Genomic DNA, 10,000 nt, shown 5'->3' on the forward strand with positions numbered 1-10,000 from the left:
GAAAAATGAGTAGAGATGGCTTTAGGGGGGATAATTTTTATTTTAATGATAATGTTTACAGTAAACATTATCATTAAAATAAAAATTATCCCCCCTAAAGCCATCTCTACTCATTTTTTCAAATATGTATGTATGTAAACATATATATATATATAAAATAAATAAATGTTCCTTCTCGAGCCATGCCAAGCTCATAAGGGCTGGTTTCCCAGTTTCAGAGGTGTAGAAATTCCCCACCTGGACAGGACGCTGGTCCATTACAGGACTACTCATTTTTGCCAGGTGAGTGGACTGGAGCAATGTGAAATGAAGTATTTTTCTCAAGAACACAATGCATCACCCAGTCCAGGAATCAAAACCACAACCTTACGATCATGAGTTCAACACCCTAACCACTAAGGCATGCGCCTCCACTATATATATATATAATAAGAACATAATGATAATAATAATAATTTATGTTATATCTATCCCACATTATATCGGTATAACCATGATGTAGCCCTGAAAATCTGATTCACTAGTCAGTATCATTAAACGGTAGCCAGCATAATGAAATAGTAGCTCTATCTGCATAGTCCTAATGATACCTAAATGAATTTGAAATATACAGGTATATATATTTGGTCATCCTATAAATAATGCAGTTTTTTCAATTGCATGGAGGGGGATGGGATAAGCTACCTGCATCAACTTGTTATAACAGCTGGAAGTAATTTTACTTTGGACTTATTCTTAGTGGAAGTTTTGAAGAGTGCAGTTCAATTTTAACAGTTATTTTTTTCAAAGCTATTACGGAAGTAACAAAGGAGCATGTTCAGCATATTTTGCTTTATGTGTTCGATAAGGGCAACAACACAAAGGAAATTGAGAGGAATATTAATGCAGTATATGGGGATTGGACAATAAGCATAAGCTAGTGTGAACGGTGGTTCCAGAAATTCTGAGACAGAACCTAGGAAACAAGCCTCATCCTGGAAGATTTGTAGAGCTTGATGAGGACGTCCTGCAACTCTAGTGGAACAAAATCCCATTGTAACTGTTGAGGAACTAAAAGAGAAGCTTGGATTTGGTCATTCAACCATTCATCGATAGAAGAAAAATGACCATCTTAGGTTTCAAGACAAAAAGTGCTCTTCCATCAGGATAATGCTCAACCACATACAGCAAGGGTGACATTCCAAAGGCTAAAGCAGTTTGAATGGGAAACGATGCCCCACCCACCATATTCACCACACATTACCCCATCTGATTATCATTTATTTTGCAATCTTCAAAATCATTTGGATGGAAAAAATATGAATTCTATAGACGAGGTCAGAACAGTACTGAAGGGGTATTTTTCGTCACAGACAAGTGAATTACAGAAGAGGGGCCTTGCAAGTCTACCAGATAGATGGAAGAGCATTGTAGAAAATGAAGGAGATTATATTGTAGATTAAAAATGAACTTTGTTTATCTCAATTTTGAAAAATAAAAGAAGTATAAAAAATCTGCATTATTTATGGGATACATATATATAATATATACATACATATACATATATACATATATATATATATACATATAAATATAAAATACATACATATATATATGCATGCATATGTGTATATATATATATATATATATATATATATATATATTATATATATATATATAATATATATATATGTATAATACATAGATATATATATATATACATATACTCTTTTACATTTTTCAGTCATATATATATATAATATAAATAATATATATATATGGATATATACATACATATATGTACATATTTACATATGTATGTATATATGCATGTATGGGTACAGGACATCATAAAATGTAAACAACATGAAATACGAAAACATGGAATGCGAACTTTTTTTGCGAACAACAAAAGAAACAAATGGAAAACAAGGCAAGCAACATAAATAACGACCCTTCATCAGTTGTCGGCTGTTTTATCTACTCCACATTTCGATACATACATATATACATATATATAAAATACAAAATGGGACAAGAACACAAAACATCTGGACAACGAGGTGATACAAAAAGGGACAACAAAACATCCAGATAGACGATACAAAGAAAACAAGGACGGGTCATTCGAAGTTTTCTTTGTTTTTATTTATTTATTTATACTTCGTTTTTGTATCTGGTTTGCAAGATTCTTTATGTGAATTTGTGTGTTGAAACAAATTTTGTTGTGTCTAGGGAGAGTCATTATGACAGTATAATTAACACACACACTGGCTCAGTTCCACTCGTTTTCTTTATGTATAAATATGTGTTTATATATACTTATACACATACATGTTTGTATGCATGTATATATAGAGATGTGTCTGTGCGCGCACATATGTGTGTTTGTGTGTGTGTGTAGACATGCATTCATAGAGGATGGCTGCTGCTCAATTTTGAGTAATGCTATGTTCTCTTTAACATGAGCAGCATGAATGTGGCTTTTCAGTCCTGCCAGGGACTTACAAGCACGAGTGGCAATGATGGGCACCTTAATTTTGGTTTGTGCATTAGTCTTTTACTCTGGGGCTTAGGGATTTGATTATCTTCCATTCTAACCACATGACCACCCCATCATAATTGATGTTAAAATACTAGAAAATCTGTACAGGTAGACTTTCTATATTGAAGGACTTCAAAATTACTTACAAACATTTGCCATTAGACCCCAGTATACAGCAGAGACATTGCTGGTGAAATCCCTCCAGCCTTTATATAGCTGACTGGTAAGTACACAGGTCTCATATGCATATAGCAATCATGACAAAAATATTGTAGACCTTCAACTTTGTCTCAGTTCAGATAACATGTGAGGTAGCAAGCATGAGAAACAAGAGCAAATGTTATATTAGATTAACACTTAAAAAGAAGGAAAGGAGTCTTGACATTTTGGACACTAGTCCCTTATCAGAAAAATAAAAGAAGAAAAAATGTTGGTGAAAAATGCAAAAAGAAGAGGTGGCTTGAAAAATAATAAAGGTTTGAGGCTGGAGTGCTGATGGCAGAGGAAGGTATGGAGGAAATGAGAGAAAAGAGGAAAAAGGAAAAGTGAAAGAAAATAAGTTTGTGTGTTTGTGTAGTGGAAGTACATGGCTTAGTGGATAGAGTGTTGCACTCATAATTGTAAGATTGGGGTTTCAAATCCACAGGGGATGCATTTGTTCTTGAAGAAAACACTTCATTTTGCATTGATCCAATCCACTTAGCAGGCAAAAATGAGTAATTCTGTGACAGACCAGTGTCTTGTCCAGAGGGAGTGTATATATGTCACAGAATCCAAGAAACCAGTCTCATGATCCTCTGGTTTGGGAAGGATCTCTGGGCCTTTTATATAATATATATATATATATATGCATATGTGTTTATAATATAACACGCATGGCTGAGTAGTAAGTTCTGGGTCCAATCCCACTGTATGGCACCTTGGGGAAGTGTCTTCTACTATAGCCTTGGGATTTGGTAGATGGAAACTGTAAGAAGCCTGTCATGTGCGTGTATGAGTATGTGTGTGTGTGTGTGTGTGTGTCTGTGTCTGTCCACCACCACTGCATGATAGCCGGTGTTGATGTGCTTATGTCCCCATAACTTAGCAGTTCGGCAAAAGAGACTGAGAGAATAACTACCAGATTTTTAAAAAATAAGCCCTGGGGTTGAGTTATTCAGCTAAAACCCCTTCATGGCAGTGCCCCAGCTTGGCTGCAGTCAAGTGACTGAAACAAGTAAAAAGATAAAAAAGAAAGATAAATATATATACAGTAGGTGCAGGCATGGCTGTGTGGTAAGAAGAAGCTTACTTCCCAACCACAGGGTTCTGAGTTCAGTCCTACCATGTGACACCATGGGCAAGTGTCTTCTACTATAGCCTCGGGCTGACCAAAGCCTTGTGAGTGGATTTGGTAGACGGAAATTGAAAGAACCCCATCATATATTTATGTGTGTGTGTGTCTTTGCATTTGTGTTTGTCCCCTATCACTAGTTGACAACCAGTGTTGGTGTATTTACATCCCTGTGACTTAGCAGTTCAGAAATAGAGACCAACAGAATAAATACTAGACTTTAAAAAAGGTAAGCAGTGGGATCGATTCATTCGGATATAAATTTGCTAAGGCAGTGCCCCAGCATGGCCTTAGTTTAATGACTGAAACAATTAAAAGATAAAAGGTAGGTAAGGTATGTAGTACATACATACATACATACATACATACATACATACATACATGCATGCATGCATACATACATACATACACACATGCATGCATGCATACGTACATACATACACACACACACACAAACACACATATCATCATCATCATCATCATTTAACGTCTGTTTTCCATGTTGGCATGGGTTGGACAGTTTGACAGGAGCTGGCATGCCAGAGGATTGCATCAGGCTCCACTCTTAGCATGGTTTCTCTGGTTGGATGCCCTTCCTAACGCCAACGACAGAATGTATTGGGTGCTTTTAACATGGCTCCAGTATCCACAGGTATCACCAAATAACCAACAAGACAAAGATGTCCCAGGTGAGAGAGGGAGAGAGGAACTGAGAGGAGTGGGTATGTGCCAGGCAAGAAGAGGCTGGTGCACAAGGGGAGATGCTTGACTACCCCAGTTGAACAAGGAAGAAGAAGAGAGAGGTAGAAGAGAGTTAGAGAGAAAGATGGACACAGTTAGAATGAGTGAGAAAGACAGCGAGAGAGAGAGAGGGGGGAGCCTACCTCAGGGAACAGTGGTGGGGAGTATAAGTAGTACAGCTGGGGTAGAGATGTTTCATAAGAGTGCAAGGAGGAGACGCTTAGAGATAGCAAGTGGCAGTGAGAGGAAGTGGAGTGGGCTGCAGTGGGTGGTGGGAACTTGGGGAAGATGACTTGTGAGTGAGTCGTGCCAGAGGACAGAATTGTGTGTGTGTGTATGCATGTATTGTGTGTGTGTATGTGTGTGTGTGTGCATATATATATATATATATATATATATATATACACACAAGTACTCAGCATTTCCCAGGAGCTGTATATGTAGAAACATTTTATGTTAAACTTAAATGATATAATTTAAAGTGAGATCTTTTTTTATATAATTATATTTGCATATTTTTTCATTGTAAGGCAGCCTCGTGTCTAAAGTTGACTTTCTCAATGTTTCTTCAATGTATGAAGCTTTTGAGACTGTTTATAATTTTAATTATATGACTTAAGAATGTTATCTTAATGTTTCACTTTATATATTTTCTTGTAATTCTACATTGATATGCAGCACATAAAACGGATGCAGTTCTTATAGAAATGTGTTCTGTGTTCTATTCAACAAGAGCTCTAGGAAAGAACACATTTTTTTATTCTGCAGTTTGTTGTTCTGATGAAAAGATGTCTGTTAAGCCCAACATGTGAGCATGCAGCGTAGAGTTGGCTATGGGAGAAACATGGACTTGTTGGTTCAACTCCAGTAACCTGCGGTGACTTTCCTTAAAACTTGATGAGCACCACGAAAAAGAAAAGATAAGTGACGCTAGAAACTGAAGGTATTTGAAGTTAAAATACTTTGGCTGATGGAATGAGGGGACTGTGTGGAATGGAAACATCTCATATGACGCAACCAGTCATATAATGCTTGTTTTGACTACATGAGGTATAAGGATTTTTGATATGACTAACACCCATATTAACTGGTGATATGCAATACAACAGAACACTTATCTCCTCATGATAAAACACCCCTTACACAAAAGAAGTGTTTAAGAAGATGTGTGTGTGTGTGTGTAAGTGTAAGTAAGTGTTGACATCACAAGAATCATTTTAAAAACTTTTGAGAGAAAGTAACTAATTCATGTTTTTTACTATCTCGAAGCACATTACATAAAGCTATGTAAATACAGGAATGAAAAACCCTTTTGGATAGAAAAAAATCAAATGCTGCCCATGAAACTTGAACCCACATCTCCAATAGACATGGCAAGTGTTCTATGTTTGACTATCTTTATCCAAAAGGGTTTTACAGCCCAATACTTACATCCTGTTATTTATAACTTTACATATGTAGTTCTGGGTTCGATCCCACAGTGTGGCACCAGGCAAGAATCTTCTACTATAGCTCAGGATGACCAAAACCTTTTGAGTTGATTTGGTAGACAGAAACTGAAAGAAGCCCGTTGTGTGTGTGTACATGATAACACTTCCAGTCACTTTTAATCTTAACTGATTGGAAGTGTTATCATGTACATTGTTTTGTCTTGGTATAAAAGATGGGCTACAGCAAATATTCTGCTCAATACCACAGATTTGTTTGTCAGTTGCTTGACCATAACCAGTTGGCCATGTCCCTGAGTGGCTGACAATATGTGCATCTCTGATCATGATCAGAAGTAGTAGGGGAGCATCATAGCCGTGTGTTGAGAGGAATTCTTGGAGGTTTGGATAATTCACCTTTGGAAACATGGATGTTTCATTCAACATCCTTAAACAACCCTTATTCAGGGACCTCTTGAGTGAAAGGACTACTTGACCTGCAGAAAATTCTCCCTGGGCCCCACCTGCAATGTCATACACTGTTTATCTTGTTATAAAATCACCATGTTGTGCACGTATGGTTGTGATGCATGTGCCTAGTGTAACCTTATCAGACGGGTAGTCATGATGGGTATACTGGGTTTCATGCATTTTACCCCAGTGGCACTTTGATGGCATGCACTGCTCTCTCACTCAGTAATAATGGGTTTCAAACTTTGGCACAAGGCCAGTAATTTTGGAGGAGGGAGTAAGTCAATTACATCGACCGCAGAGCGCGACAGGTATTTATTTTATCGATCTCAAAAGGATGAAAGGCAAAGTTGACCTCAGTGGAATTTGCACTCAGAATGTAATGATGGTCAAGACAAAATGCTGGGATGCATTTTGCCCAGCACAGTAACAATTTCCCCTAGATCCAACCCTCTCTACTGCTCCATGTGCTCCATCATGTTACATTCTCCTCCCTCCATCACTTCATTACTCACACACACACACACACACACACACACACACACACTCTCTCTCCCCCCTCTCTCTCCTAGGTTACTTCTACTGCCACCCAAATACCTCATCTGTAGCCTTTCATTCCATCACTGAATTCTTTGTTCCTACCGACTGCTCCTCCTTTATCCCTCTCTTTCTCTCTCTCCCTCTCCACCCTTCCACCCTCTCTCCATTGCCTTCCCATATGGAATCTCTTTGCTCCTCTCCATTCGGGATGCTTTCACAGTTTCCACACTCTTCTCTTCCTCTTTTATCTATGACACCCTCCAGCATTTCTTCCCCTTCTTCTATTGCACTCACCTACCGATTATCTTCTCCCCACTGCTCCTCCACCTTTTCAACAGTTCTTCTTTTGTCCCTTTGTCTTTAACCTCATGACCCCTCCCCACGTCTCTCCTCCTTCAATGACTCTCCCAGGATTCTCCCCATCCTATCTATTAGCTTCTTACCTGTCCCCTTTCCCTCACACCTGTCATACTCATTATAAGGTACATTAACCTTAGACACCTCTACATAACCCACCCTATCACCTTTCTCGATAAGCCCTGTCACTAACCCTTTACCTTTCCCTATCCTGGTATTCCTTGTCCTACTCCTTTACCCAATTAGTGACAACTCTACTGCTCTGTTACTCTCTCCACCACAACACAACCACAGATATAAATTTGTTAAACTCTCTCAAACAGAAAGTTTCATAAAAGGCTGAAAGAGGAATGAAAACCAAGCTTAACGTGACAAACTGATGTTTCTGTGCTTCAAACTAACTCACCTTCTCTACCATTCCATTTCTACAACGTTTAATCTCTCTCTATATCTTATTTAGATTCATTCCTCATTCCAAAGGACCATGGATCAGTGTTTTTATTATATTTGAATACCTGAGACAGTAATATTGAAATATCATAACCAGTACTGCTCTTTAGCTATACATCATATATCTATGATGTGTAAATATAGTAGCCTCTAAGTCAGTACTGCTGTTATATTTATACAACTGAGACACTATTGCTACTTTACCCACACAACTGAGTCACATTTTAGACAGTACAACTGCTGTATCCACACATCTCACGTCACACCTAAAATCAAGGTAATGGAGCTGATTTGCTCATTAGCATTCAGGTGACTATCTCAAATATAATGCTTATTTATTTGTGTTGTTTTGAATTAATCCTTTATTATCATGTAGCTTTGAGATTTTGATGATGTGGTTCCTTATATTTAAATGACATAGTGGGCTAGGAGGGAGAGGCTAGATCTGGTCAGTTTGAACATGAAGCAGGTAGAATATCTGGGCCAGATATGGCTGGAATAAATGCTAAAGAGTTAATAGACCCTTTTCCCTGACAGGATGACAAAACCACTCTCTTTACTCTTTTACTTGTTTCAGTCATTTGACTGCGGCTATGCTGGAGCACCACCTTTAGTCAAGCAAATCGACCCCGGGACTTATTCTTTGTAAGCCCAGTACTTATTCTATCGGTCTCTTTTGCCGAACCGCTAAGTGACGGGGACGTAAACACACCAGCATCAGTTGTCAAGCAATGCTAGGGGGACAAACACAGACACACACACACACACACACATACATATATACAACAGGCTTCTTTCAGTTTCTGTCTACCAAATCCACTCACAAGGCATTGGTCGGCCCGGGGCTATAGCAGAAGACATGTGCCCAAGATGCCACACAGTGGGACTGAACCCAGAACCATGTGGTTGTTTAGCAAGCTACTTACCACACAGCCACTCCTGCACCTACTGTTCACATACATATTATTTCTTCTTTCTGTCACTTCTACTAATATGACAATGATTGAGGTTGGTGAACAGGCAGAACTGTCAGCATGCTGGGCAAAATGCTTAGCAACATGTTGTCTGTCTTTATGAGTTCAAATGCCGCCAAGGTTAACCTTGCCTGTCATCCTTTCAGTGTCAGTAAAATAAATACCAGTTGAGTAATGGGGTCAATATAACCAACTTACCCCTCCCTCGAACTTGCTGGCCTTGTGCCAAAATTTCAGACTAATATTATAATGGCATCATCTTCTCTGAATTAACAAACTATATAATCTTTTACTAAGACCAAAATATTATATTCCACCATGACATTCTTCCTTCTTTTGTTAGCCTTTTCCTTGGACACTGCATTCAGCATTTCATCCAGTCATTCCCTACCAAAACAGAAATTCTTTGGATTTGCCTGCAAGTTCATACATTTCCTAAAGATGACAACCTACAAAATTTAAAACTAAGTACCAATCATAGCATCTTACCCATGTAATAGAAAACCCTTTAAAGGCTGCAAGCTCTTTGCCACCTCTTCTAACTAATAAAAATGTAGTAGTAGTAGTAGTAACTGTGGTGGTAGTAAGGACATCATTATTGAAGTTGTGGCTCCTTTTCCTTTTAGTGCTAACATTAAAAAAATAACAATTTCTTTTCCTCAACAGGCCCTGCCCTATTTAACATTGTCCCGAGGGAGATCAAAGAGGAAAAGGATCCCATCAACTTTAAATGGAGTCTGGATGGATTCCTTCAAAGAATACCAGATAAGCCACCCATAATTGGATACAACTCACCCAACAAGAACTCACTACTTGAACAAAACTTGATACAACTCACCCAACAAGAACTCACTACTTGAACAAAACTTGACCTAAACAAAACTTGACTTAAACAGGATTTGAATAATCCTATCAGGTGGTGCTATTAAGTTAGACATGGCCTGAACCAATCTTTGGTCGAAACATATCTATGTTATCTAAGTTATAATACCAATAAATTACTATTTTCTGTTTTCTGCTTCCTTGAAAATCTTAGATGTTTTCTGGTCAGTTGTGGTTTCCAAAGAAACACCTCCATAGAATTGTCCAAATGCACATCAGAATCACTTCCGAGACAAGGCCTTCTTAATAGCGCCCTTTCCCTCAAACAGCATGTCAAAGGAATGATATGATGACATAAATA

General features: G+C 38.1%; 1 protein-coding gene across 4 annotated transcripts in view; it reads right to left on the minus strand.

The window, feature by feature from the left end:
- Nucleotides 1-10,000, minus strand: part of LOC115218584 (fibrillin-1) — a 653,797-nt gene that overhangs the window by 261,467 nt on the left and 382,330 nt on the right. The gene's annotated exons all lie outside the window — the stretch shown is intronic.

This window comes from Octopus sinensis, linkage group LG13 (assembly GCF_006345805.1).
Source record: "Octopus sinensis linkage group LG13, ASM634580v1, whole genome shotgun sequence".
NCBI classification, from domain to species: domain Eukaryota; kingdom Metazoa; phylum Mollusca; class Cephalopoda; order Octopoda; family Octopodidae; genus Octopus; species Octopus sinensis.